This window comes from Tupaia chinensis, unplaced genomic scaffold (assembly GCF_000334495.1).
Source record: "Tupaia chinensis unplaced genomic scaffold, TupChi_1.0 Scaffold000056_1, whole genome shotgun sequence".
In the NCBI taxonomy this organism is placed as follows: domain Eukaryota; kingdom Metazoa; phylum Chordata; class Mammalia; order Scandentia; family Tupaiidae; genus Tupaia; species Tupaia belangeri.
Genome location: NW_006159514.1, coordinates 2031874 through 2042629, shown reverse-complemented (window position 1 = coordinate 2042629; position 10756 = coordinate 2031874). Strand labels below are relative to the sequence as shown.

Sequence of the window (10756 nt, the reverse complement as noted above, 5' to 3'; positions counted from 1 at the left end):
CCCAGCCTACCTTGCTGATTTAAGCTACTGAGTTTTGAAGTGATTTGTTAGGCAGCAATATACCACTGAGCCTAGGAAAGAGTCTGGAGAAATGCCAATATTTCCTCTATCTTTACATAGAGAAACATAAGCAGGCAAAAAAGCGGGGGGAAAGTGGTAGAGAGAAAAAAATCAGAAAAGCAATTTAATGTCAGAAACAATGTACAGACCCACAGAAACCAAGGAAAGTGTTTAAAGAATGAAAGCATGGGTCCAGAAGGTGGTGCAGTGGTTAAGGTTCTGGACTCCCACATAGACTACCATGGTTCAAGTCCCAGACTTGGTAGCTTGCTTTCTCACTTTCCCTCTCTCTCTCTCTGGTAAAATAAATAATAATAATAATAAATAAATAATTCTTTTCTTTTTTTTAGAGAGAGATTTTTGCTATAGAGTATGTGTGAGCTCACCAGAGAGACAGAGAGACAGAAAGCCAGAAATCACCCCCCAGGAGGGATGGCCACACTGCAATCCCTTCTCCTCCATTTTTCCTCTTGGGATTTTAAGCATGCACACACATGTGCCTGGCATGAGTTTAAGCTGCCAGGTCCCAGACATGAACCACAGTTACCTACATTGAAGTCCTGCGACATAACCATTACACCATCTGCCAGTCCCAATAATTCTTTTTTTTTTCCCCAACCCCCACTCTGATTTATTTTATGTCATAAACAAGTAGATAAACAAACAGAACTGGAGAAGGAATTAGTTGAAAAAGAAGAAAAGGGTAAGGGGATAATGTAGTCATGATTTTCTTTTTACTATTATTATTAATTAATTAATAATTTTACATTCATTCACTGAGCATCATCACAGCATACCAAATGTGATTTCCTTCCAGAATATACGGCATAGTAGCTTAATCATACATGTTATTGTTGATAATTTTTCATTTCTTATTTCATATATATGTATATATGTATATTTTTCCCCCCTATTTCTCACCCTCTGCCATTTCCCACCCTCCACCTACACTGCCTCTGGTGTCTACAGTTGCTTTCCATTCCTCCCCCCCCCTACATTTTATTGATTTACAAAATATCTTAATTAATCTGACTACTTTCAATAGCAAGTTTGGCTGATATATACATATCTGTGAACACGTGTCTGACTTTAGGTGCAAAACTCTGAGTAGAATGAATATACTATAAAGTAGCACCTAGCTGATGCTATATAGCTTACTGTGGTCATTAAATAGGTGTTTTTTATGATATTTTGTAATTTCAAGAAAAGCAGTTGTAGCTTTAATAAATCAAAATTTTAAAAATGCTGAGAGCTTTGTTTAAAACTTAAAGCCAGGAAACAGGTTAGGACTCTGTTCAAATAGTAGGTACATGAACCGTTCGGCAGTTCAAGACAAGACAAAAATCCTTAAATCTGGAAAACAAAGCATAGAAGAAAATCAGTAGTGTTTTAGTCAAAAGTCATAAGATTCTGGGACCAGCAGTTAGCGTTAATGGCTATGTTGCTGGACTCCCACATAGTTGACCGCAGTTCGCGTCCTGGACTCGGTGACTTAAAACTCACGCCAGCCGGGCTCGTGTGTGGTCGTGCCCAAGATCCCGAGGGGAGAATGGAGGAGAAGGAATTGCGGAGTGGCCATCCCCCCTGGGGGGTGATTTCTCGCTTTCTGTCTCTCTGTCTGTCTCTGTCTGTCTGGCGAGTGCACGCACCCTATAGCAAAAACCTCTCAAAAAAAAAAAAAAGAGAAAAAAAATAGTCATAAGATTCTATTTTCCCAGTTCAGTCTCATGTACTTAATCTATCTTCTGTCGTGGTCTGATCTTCTTTAAATTCTGGAATATAACATTTAACTTCAAACTTGTCCCTATATTTATGTTGACCATTTTCTTAGTTGTTTTTGAACTCTTATTTCTGTGTGTCCGTATTTAGTCTTCTTGGTACAGCACTCCCTTTAGAACTTCTTGGAGAACTGGTCTGGTGTTGGTAAATTCTTTTAGGTTTTGTTTATCCAAGAATGTTTTTGCCTTTTTTTCCCATATGAAGGATAATCTTGCTGGATACAGTATTCTTGGATGAAATTGCTTTTCCCTTAACACTTTGAATATTTTTTCTCATTCTTTCCTTGCTCACATTGTTTCTGATGAGAGGTTCACTGTTAACTTGATGGGATATCCTTGTAGGTAACTTCCGTTTCTCTCTTGCCAATCTTAGTAGTCTTTGTCTGTGGTGTTAGTCAATCTGGCTATAATGTGTCTCGGAGAAGATTTTCTCTTTGATTCTGTTTGGAGTACTTTGTAATTCTTGAGACTGAATCTTTGAATACCTCTCTAGGTTTGGGAAGTTTTCTTGCAGGATTTCATGGAATAGATTATTAATGCCCTTATTTGTCTCTTTGCCTTCTGGGATACCAGTTATCCGGATGTTTAGACATTTAATGGTATCTAGTATTTCTCATATATTATTCTCTTTTTTTTTTTTTGGCAATTTTCTCAGTCTTCATGGTGAATTTTTCTAGGCCAGTGATTCTGTCTTCTACACCTGAGATTCGATCTTCTGTATAATCTAGTCTGCTTTTAACACATTCGAGGGAGGTTTTGATTTCCTGTATTACAGCCTTCATCTCTAACAGCTCTATTTGATTCTTGTTTACTGTGTGTATTTCCTCTTTCAGATGGTGCAAGAACTTCCTCACCTCCTGGAAATCCTTGGCTCTTTTCTCCTGCATCTTCTGGAGTTCATTGTCTCTTGCATCTCATTTAGTTTTGTCACTATATATATTCTGAATTATCTATTGGACATTTCCATGAGTTCTACTGTACTGTCTGTGGATGATGAAGGATTGTTCTTTTCTTTAGAGGAGAGGTATTTTCTTGCTTTCTCGGATTTCTTGTGCCCCTGAGTGATTTCTGGTCATCCGATGGGTTTTGCATTTCTTCTTAATTCTTGAAGTTCAATCTAAGCGTTCAGAGACATGCAGAGACATGATCTACAATCTCATGATCTACAATTCCCTTCTGTTTTTAACTCTTTGTGCATCAGAGAGGTTACCCTACCCCACTAGAAATGAATCTGAAGGGTGAAGGTTCAACAGGTCTTCATTTAGTCCCTGAAAGAAATATTTCACAGCTCAAGTTCAGTAGCCATCTCAGAATCCCCAGGAATTCTAAAAAAAAATAAAATAAAAAAAAAGAATGAGGAATGGGGGCCAGGTGGTGTGATGCTGTGTGTGGAGGTTCAGGTGACTAGATCCCACATGACTGACTTCGCAGTTTGAGTCCCCGATGAGGAACTTGGAAATCACACCAGGCATGTGTGCATACGTGCCCACAGTCCCAGGGGAGTGTGGCCCTTCCCTTTGGGGGCTAATTTCTCATGTCTCTCCTCCGGTCCCTCCCTGTCTCTGTCTCTCTCCACCAAGCCCCCCCCCCGCCCCCGCAAAAAAAGTAAGAGGGAACAAATGTAACCATGTCAAATACGGCTGCTAGGTCAAATAAAGGGAAATGAAAAATTCCTGTTGGAGTTAGTGACATGTGTTAGGTTTGATTTGGGAGCGGTGGCGAAGTCAGAGGCGGCAAAGACGAAAATACTACAATCAGGCTTTGGGGGTTAATAAAACCAGTATAATTTATTCTGCACTCTCGGGTGAGGTCCCTCGGCCTTGGCCTAGTCAGAGGCCTAGGGAGTCGCACCCAGGGTGGGTGCTGCTCGTTCTTAAAGGGCCGTTGTCCAATAGGTGGTCACTACAGGTCCTTGTCTGGCCAATGAAGTTCACTGTTTTCAACTTCGGCGGGCGTGCCAAATGCTGAAAGGCAGAAAAGTCCGTTGGTGATGGCGGGCCAGGTGTGGACAACAGGAAAGTTCTTGCTGGTGGGAATGTTTCTCCCATGTTTCTTTTCCCTTCCCCCAGACCTTACAACATGAAGATTGTGGTCACTCAGTGACATGTGTGGCAGAGGGAAAACTAGTAAATTCCGTTTGGGACAGGTAGTTTGAGATGCCTGAGATACTAAAGAACATTTGTCCAGAATGTTGTTAGATTATATGAGCCTAGAGCACAGCAGAGTTTCGGGCCATTCAGCACTTAGGTGGTAGATAAAACCTCAGTGTGAAAGGCATCACCAGGGATGGGTGGGGAGTGGAGGGAAGATCTTAGAGCACCCCAAGCTTCAGGGGGTGAACACGCAGAAAACACCACAAATAAGCCCATGAATGAAGAGGATGGGGAGAAGTGTGTGAAAGCCCAGGGGCAAGTGTTTCAAAATGAGAAGTAACTGTCAAATGCAGTAGAATGTTTTAAGGCTAGGAGCAGAAGGTCCCCCCACTGAATCAGACACCTGGCAAAGCCCACAGGGGCGCAGGAGCTAAGACTGAGAAATTAGACCACGGATGCAGATGTGCAGAGACTCTTAGCATAGTGAACAGTGAGAGAGGCCTCGCTGGGTGCCGAAGGTTTCTTTTTGTCTCATTCTAGGCTATTAGACTTCACTTTAAGTTTCTTTGTTAGTTGGGGGAAAAGAGTTAGTGGGGGGAAGGGAAAGCTACACTGTAATGGAATATTTTTCCAATATTTACTTTTCCAGCTTTTATGAAAAATCCTCCTACTTGTATTACCAAGATTTTGCAACATTACCCTCCACCTTCATATATGGTAGGTTGCAATTCCCAGGTGTGTTTGCTTTCTCCATCCCAAGTTTGGGTTTGCTGATTCCTGGGGAGGTTGCAGAGGGCCCAGATGCTTCTCTCAGTTGGAGCTATCTCCAAATCAGTCAGAGGACATATCTACTTTTCAAGAGTTCCCAAACAGCACTAAGGAAAAAAGTGAAATTCCCTGGTCAAAGAATTTGAGAAAGGCAAGACTAAAAATCTCCCTCTGAGAAACTGACAAAGAATATTAGCATATTAAAGTCTCTGAGCCGCCCTATATTAGACAAAAAATACCCTGTTTAACAGTTTAACAAACTAACTAATTTCCCCTGGGGGGATGCTTTTTTTCTCAGCATGTTATTAACATACCAGAAAACTTTTGCTTAACACCAGTTAAGGAAACCTTGGTGTAGCCAACTGATGCTACCTATGCTGTGTGAATTCCCTTGAAATTTTACAGTGGAAAGGTGGTTTTCCCCTATCTTCTCTGTAGATTTAAGGATTCTTCGTGTTACCTCAGGTACTCAGTCTCAGAATATTTACAGTAAAAAATACTAGCTATACCACCAGTTACCTTATAAACCCCTTTATACGGCCACAGCCAGAGGGGACATAATAGAAGATTGGACTGGGATAAGGGTGGTTGAGAAGAGTAAAGCAAAAATTAGGGTTAACAAAAATTTCCAGTCTATAAAAGGATTGGGTATTTATTAGATCTCTTCCTAGAATGATTTAAGTTCTAACGATTTACTACAAAGAGCTTCCTTATATGTCTGAAGAAAGCAATCAACTAAACTGCAGTGACTTTAAATTAAGACACAAAATTGGTCCAGGTGGGGTGGTGGTTAAGGTATAAGACTCCCACATGGCTGACCATGTAAGTCCCAGACCTAGCAGCTTGCTTTCTCATTCTCTGTCTCTCTGGCACATGTGCCTTATAGCAAAATTTTAAAAAAATTAGGGGGTCAGCAGGTGGTATGGTGGTTAAGGCACTGGACACTCCCACATGGCCGACTGGTGGCTTGCTTTCTCACTTCCTCTCTCACTCTCACCCTGTCTCTCTTTGGTCAAAAATAAATAAATAAATAAATAAATAAAATAAAATAAAATAATTATTAAAAAATTAAACAATTCTTCTTAAAAAGACACACAATTAGGAATAGTAACATATTTTGAAGTTCCGATGAAACAAAGAATTATGGAAACGTAATCCATGTTGAAAAGGGAAACTAGAGCACGGACATGCTCGGGCGTGCTCTTTCCAGCATGGGGTCCTGGTTGGTCCCAGTATGAATTCTGATGACCTCCAGCCTGCACCTGCAGCCAACCTTCTTCTCATTTTATTAAAATGATTATTTAAATACAAACAACCTTTTTTAAAAAAGAGGTTGCTACTTTGCGTACACACACTAGTATTTAATCTCATCCAGACTTTAAGAATCAGAAGACAATCTTATCGTTACATGAGACGTACAATAACAATGTTTTGGCTCCAGGCTCCCTCTGCTGTCTCTGAAATAATAAACATTTTATGGCATCCTCCTAACAAGATTCCAATATTTATGAAAACCAAAGTAAATACAATTGTGTGCAATAGTAAAGGATGTCCTTAATGTGATAATCAGGAGAGTCAATATTTGGAGAAAGTTGAAAACAATATGACCTAATTAATGAAGTTATATATACAGATTATGTTAAGTTGCCAGTTATTTAAGTTTCTTTTTTGCAGTTTCAGATGGTTGGACCTAATATATGACAATGTAATTGCCAAAGAAAACCAGAGTGTGGTGTGTGTGTGTGTGTGTGTGTGTGTGTGTGTTCCAGAGGGGGGTTATTGCTTTTAATAAATCATCTCTATTATGAAATTCCCTAAATGCATTGGTTAATTTACATGATGTTTCCTGATCAAAATTAACTACAGGATATGTTGAGTTCAGTGCCTTATAGGAACGTGTGTATTATAATTTCTGTTTAGAAGAAAGAACTGCCTTCAGGGTAATAAGTGTGAAAGTATAAGTTGTTTCACATGAGAAGGTAAATGAAAGAAACTGTGTAAAGCAGTATGTTTACAAGAGAAAAGCTGGGAATAAAATAGTTAACATTTTAACTGTGAGAAGAGGAAGTAGGGCAATTTGCATAGACTTCAAACAATCTCACACTATTGAGAAAACCAGCAAATCCTGGGAAGAATTAGAGGTAAAAGCCAAAGTCAATACACTTCAAATACCCTTGGTGTTTCACAGTAACTAACAAGAAAGCATCTTCTGGGTAAGTTCACACTTTACAAAAAATAAATATTAATTTTGTTGTTGGTAGTTTTCCAAAAAGTTAATAATTCACAGTTCAGATTTTTAGTTTCTTAAGTTTGCCTTTGAAGCTGGAAGAATGCTTTTTGAAGTCATGTTTTCATAGTCCAAGGAATTCAGTCTAAGAATGAAAGATGACATCAAAGATTTATTTACAAAGATGTTCATCAAAACCTTATTTTTATAGTTACTGTTAACCACTTGTCTTAGGTCTAGCATAGAGTCTGGTATAGAAAGCACCATCTAATATTTTTGAAACAATGTGTTTCAGGAGAAAAGCTGGAAATTTCCAAATTGGGGACCAGTTAAATGAATCATAAATTATGGTTTAAACATATTATAAAATGTTATTAGGACATAAAAATGTTTTGAATACTTGAAGACATTTGGAAATATTCAAGAGAGGATGTTAGGCAAAAAGGGATGCTAGCCATGGGTAAAACACCTAATACACATTTATGAAATAAGGATATGAACACAGAAAGACTAGAAGGAAAAATAGAATAATTGACAGAAATTCTTACTGGTGGTGGCATTCTAGATAGTTTTTCATTTTTCCATGTTTTTTGTATATTTAAATTGTATATAATGTGCATGTATTAGTTTTATAATAAGGAAAATATTTATTTATTAATTATTATTTTGATTATAGAGAGATTTTTGCTATAGGGCACATGCATTCACCAGAGAGAGAGAGAGAGAGACAAAAAAGTAAGAAATCACCCCCACAGGGGGATAGCCACACCACAATCCCTTCCATTCTCCTTTCTGGACTTTGGCTATGCATGTACACATGCCCAGCATGAGTTTAAGCCACTAGGTCCAGGACTCAAACCATGGGAGTCCAGTGACATGACCATCACACCATCTGCTGGTTCCCATTTTTATTATTTTTTAAAGAGGTTTTTGCCTTAGGGAATGTGCACTTGTCAGAGAGAAAGAGAGACAGAGACAGTGAGATGGAAAGTGAGAAATCATCCTGGGGGGGATGGCTACACTGCAGTCCCTTCTCCATTCTCCTCTTGGGATCTTGGGCAGACATGCACATGCACTTGGCATGAGCTTCAAGCCACCGGGTCTGGGATTCAAATGGAGGTCAGCCATGTGGAAGTCCAGTGACAAAAGCACTACGCTATCTGCTGGCCTCAAAAAACACTATTATATGAACGTTTTCATACTCTGCTAATATCCAGATCTGTAACAAAAATGTATCCATTAAAAACCATGGAGTTTAGGGAACCAGCAGTTAGCGTAATGGCTATGTCGCTGGACTCCCACGTAGTCGACCGCAGTTGGTGTCCCGGACCCGGTGGCTTAAAACTCACGCTGGGCACGTGTGCGTGCATGCCCAAGATCCCGAGAGGAGAATGGAGGAGAAGGGATTGCGGCGTGACCATCCCCCCTGGGGGGTGATTTCTCGCTTTCTGTCTCTATGTCTCTCTCTGTCTGTCTGGCGACCGCACGCGCCCTACAGTGAAAATCTCTCCAAAAAAAAAAAAACCATGGAGTTTATAAAAAGATAGTTGTTATGGGGTGATTCAGTTTTGATATGCAAGTTTGAGTTTTCCCCTTCACTTTGTCAGAATAAACCATCATTAGATAGATAGTTTTGGTAATTTATCCAGTGGTTTGAATGCACAGGTCAGAGCTAAAATGTGATTTACTTTTGAGTGTTATACACTAATAACTTCTGCATGACGGTTCCAGAGGTTGATGAGTTATTTCTGAAGTTATACCAAAAACATGAAATGTCATGCTTTTTCATCAGAGACAAGTAAGATAACCATCCTTGGTTCAAATAGTCACTGTGGTAACTTGGCCAAGGGGTCTTGGTGGGGTGGTACCCCAGTGCCAGGTTAAAGAATTGTATTTTGCAAAAAGTACTGAAATAACTGGAGTTCATTCAGAGACTATTTCTGTGTTACAAGAAATAAAAACATTGCAGCTGTGGAAAGAGATAAAGTCTACATCCTGCACTGGCTGATGTTAGAAACTGGGTGATATTTGGGGCTGACAGGTGGTGTGGTGGTGAAGGATGCTGGACTCCCACATAGATGACCGTGGTTCGAGTCCTGGACCTGGCATCTTGCTGTCTCATTTTCTCTGTCTCTCTTGCTGTGTCCCTCTCTGGTCAAATTTAAAATAAATAAATAAATAAAAATAATTATTTAAAAAAAAAAAGAAATCAATGATATTTGCTGTTCATCAAGAACATGTTGAGCTTGGAGATCAGCAACTCTTGCTTCAACCAGGAGATGGAACTGCCATTATTTCCTGCCCCCATCAGTGAAGGGTAGTACTTTTGAGACATTTAGGAGAGAGATGGATGAAGTTGAAAAGAGGGGGACCGGCAGGTGGCGTAATGGCTATGTTGCTGGAACCCCATGTAGTCGACAGCAGTTCAAGTCCCAGACTCAGTGGCTTAAACTCATGCCAGGCACATGTGCGTGCATGCCCAAGATCCCGAGAGGAGAATGGAGGAGAAGTGATTGTGGTGTGGCCATCCCCCCTAGGGGGTGATTTCTCGCTTTCTGTCTCTGTCTTTCTGGCAAGTGCATGCGCCCTGTAGCAAAAACCTCTCAAAAAAATAAACACATACATAAATAAATAAACTAAATAATTCCAAAAATTTTTTTTCAAAGAAAAGAAATCTAAGGAGATGATAAAACTTACTACCAAGAAACTTGCAGTAGATGAAGTCTCACAGGTGGTGATTTCTCCACTCTGTGGTGCAATATCCCTATTTGTAGGGACTACAAGAAATAACTTTGAAGAAAAAAATGTCATTAGCTTCGGGAACCAGCAGTTAGCGTAATGGCCATGTCGCTGGACTCCCACGTAGTCGACCGCGGTTCGCATCCCGGACCTGGTGGCTTAATACTCACGCCGGGCATGTGTGCGTGCATGCCCAAGATCCCGAGAGGAGAATGGAGGAGAAGGGATTGTGGCGTGACCATCCCCCCTGGGGGGTGATTTCTCGCTTTCTGTCTCTATAGCTCTCTCTGTCTGTCTGGCGAGCGCACACACCCTATAGCGAAAAAAAACCTCTCCAAAAAAATGTCATTAGCTTAGAATATGAAGCAAATCTATCGACAGCAGAAAACAAAGTCAAAAAAATCTGTAGCAACATTAGACAGGTATGGCCAAACACATAGTGGTGTTCCATAGACTCGACCTGGTTCTAGTGTCAGAAGCAAGCATAATCATTGCTGTGCCCTCAGTCCCCTGAAGCTGTGAACTATGGCCATTGATATTTTAAAAGCCAAGGTACCCCTATGGAAAAGGGTAATATACAAAGAGTCATCATCATCTTCGAAAAGAAACAAAGAAGGCTTCCAGGCAACACATGATTAGTCAGTTATACTTAGAGCATTACATCTTAAATTTGGTAAACTTTTGTCATTGATCACTTATTGGTTTGACTTCTCCACAAACTGAGATAGTTTACTGAAGCACAATTTTATGCCAGTGGAACAAAAGAAAGAAAAAAATGAATAAATGAAATAATGAGTATGTAGGACAAGGAGTTACTTAGGATTAGATCTAGAGGAAGGACCTTAGGGAGGAAATGAGATCATTTCAATATGAGGACAGATGTCTGTGGTAGACATATCCTTCCATGACTAATTTCTTATCGTGTTCAACTCATATTGAGATGTGGCCCCTCCTCATCAACATCATGCTCTCAGAGAGAGCCTCCCTTAAACTCCATCCCGTGTGCCTGATGATGACACTGTCATTAGGGTTGCATGGTGGGAATGTGGACAAAACTGAAAAGTATAAAAAGTCATTACCAGACTTGATGT

The 10756-nt window shown here is 40.1% G+C and overlaps 1 pseudogene; it reads left to right on the top strand.

Annotated features, from left to right (window-relative positions):
• The first annotated feature begins 9163 nt into the window (after positions 1 to 9163).
• On the top strand, positions 9164 to 10304 carry LOC102483961 (molybdopterin synthase catalytic subunit-like; annotated as a pseudogene).
• Positions 10305 to 10756: the final 452 nt, after the last annotated feature.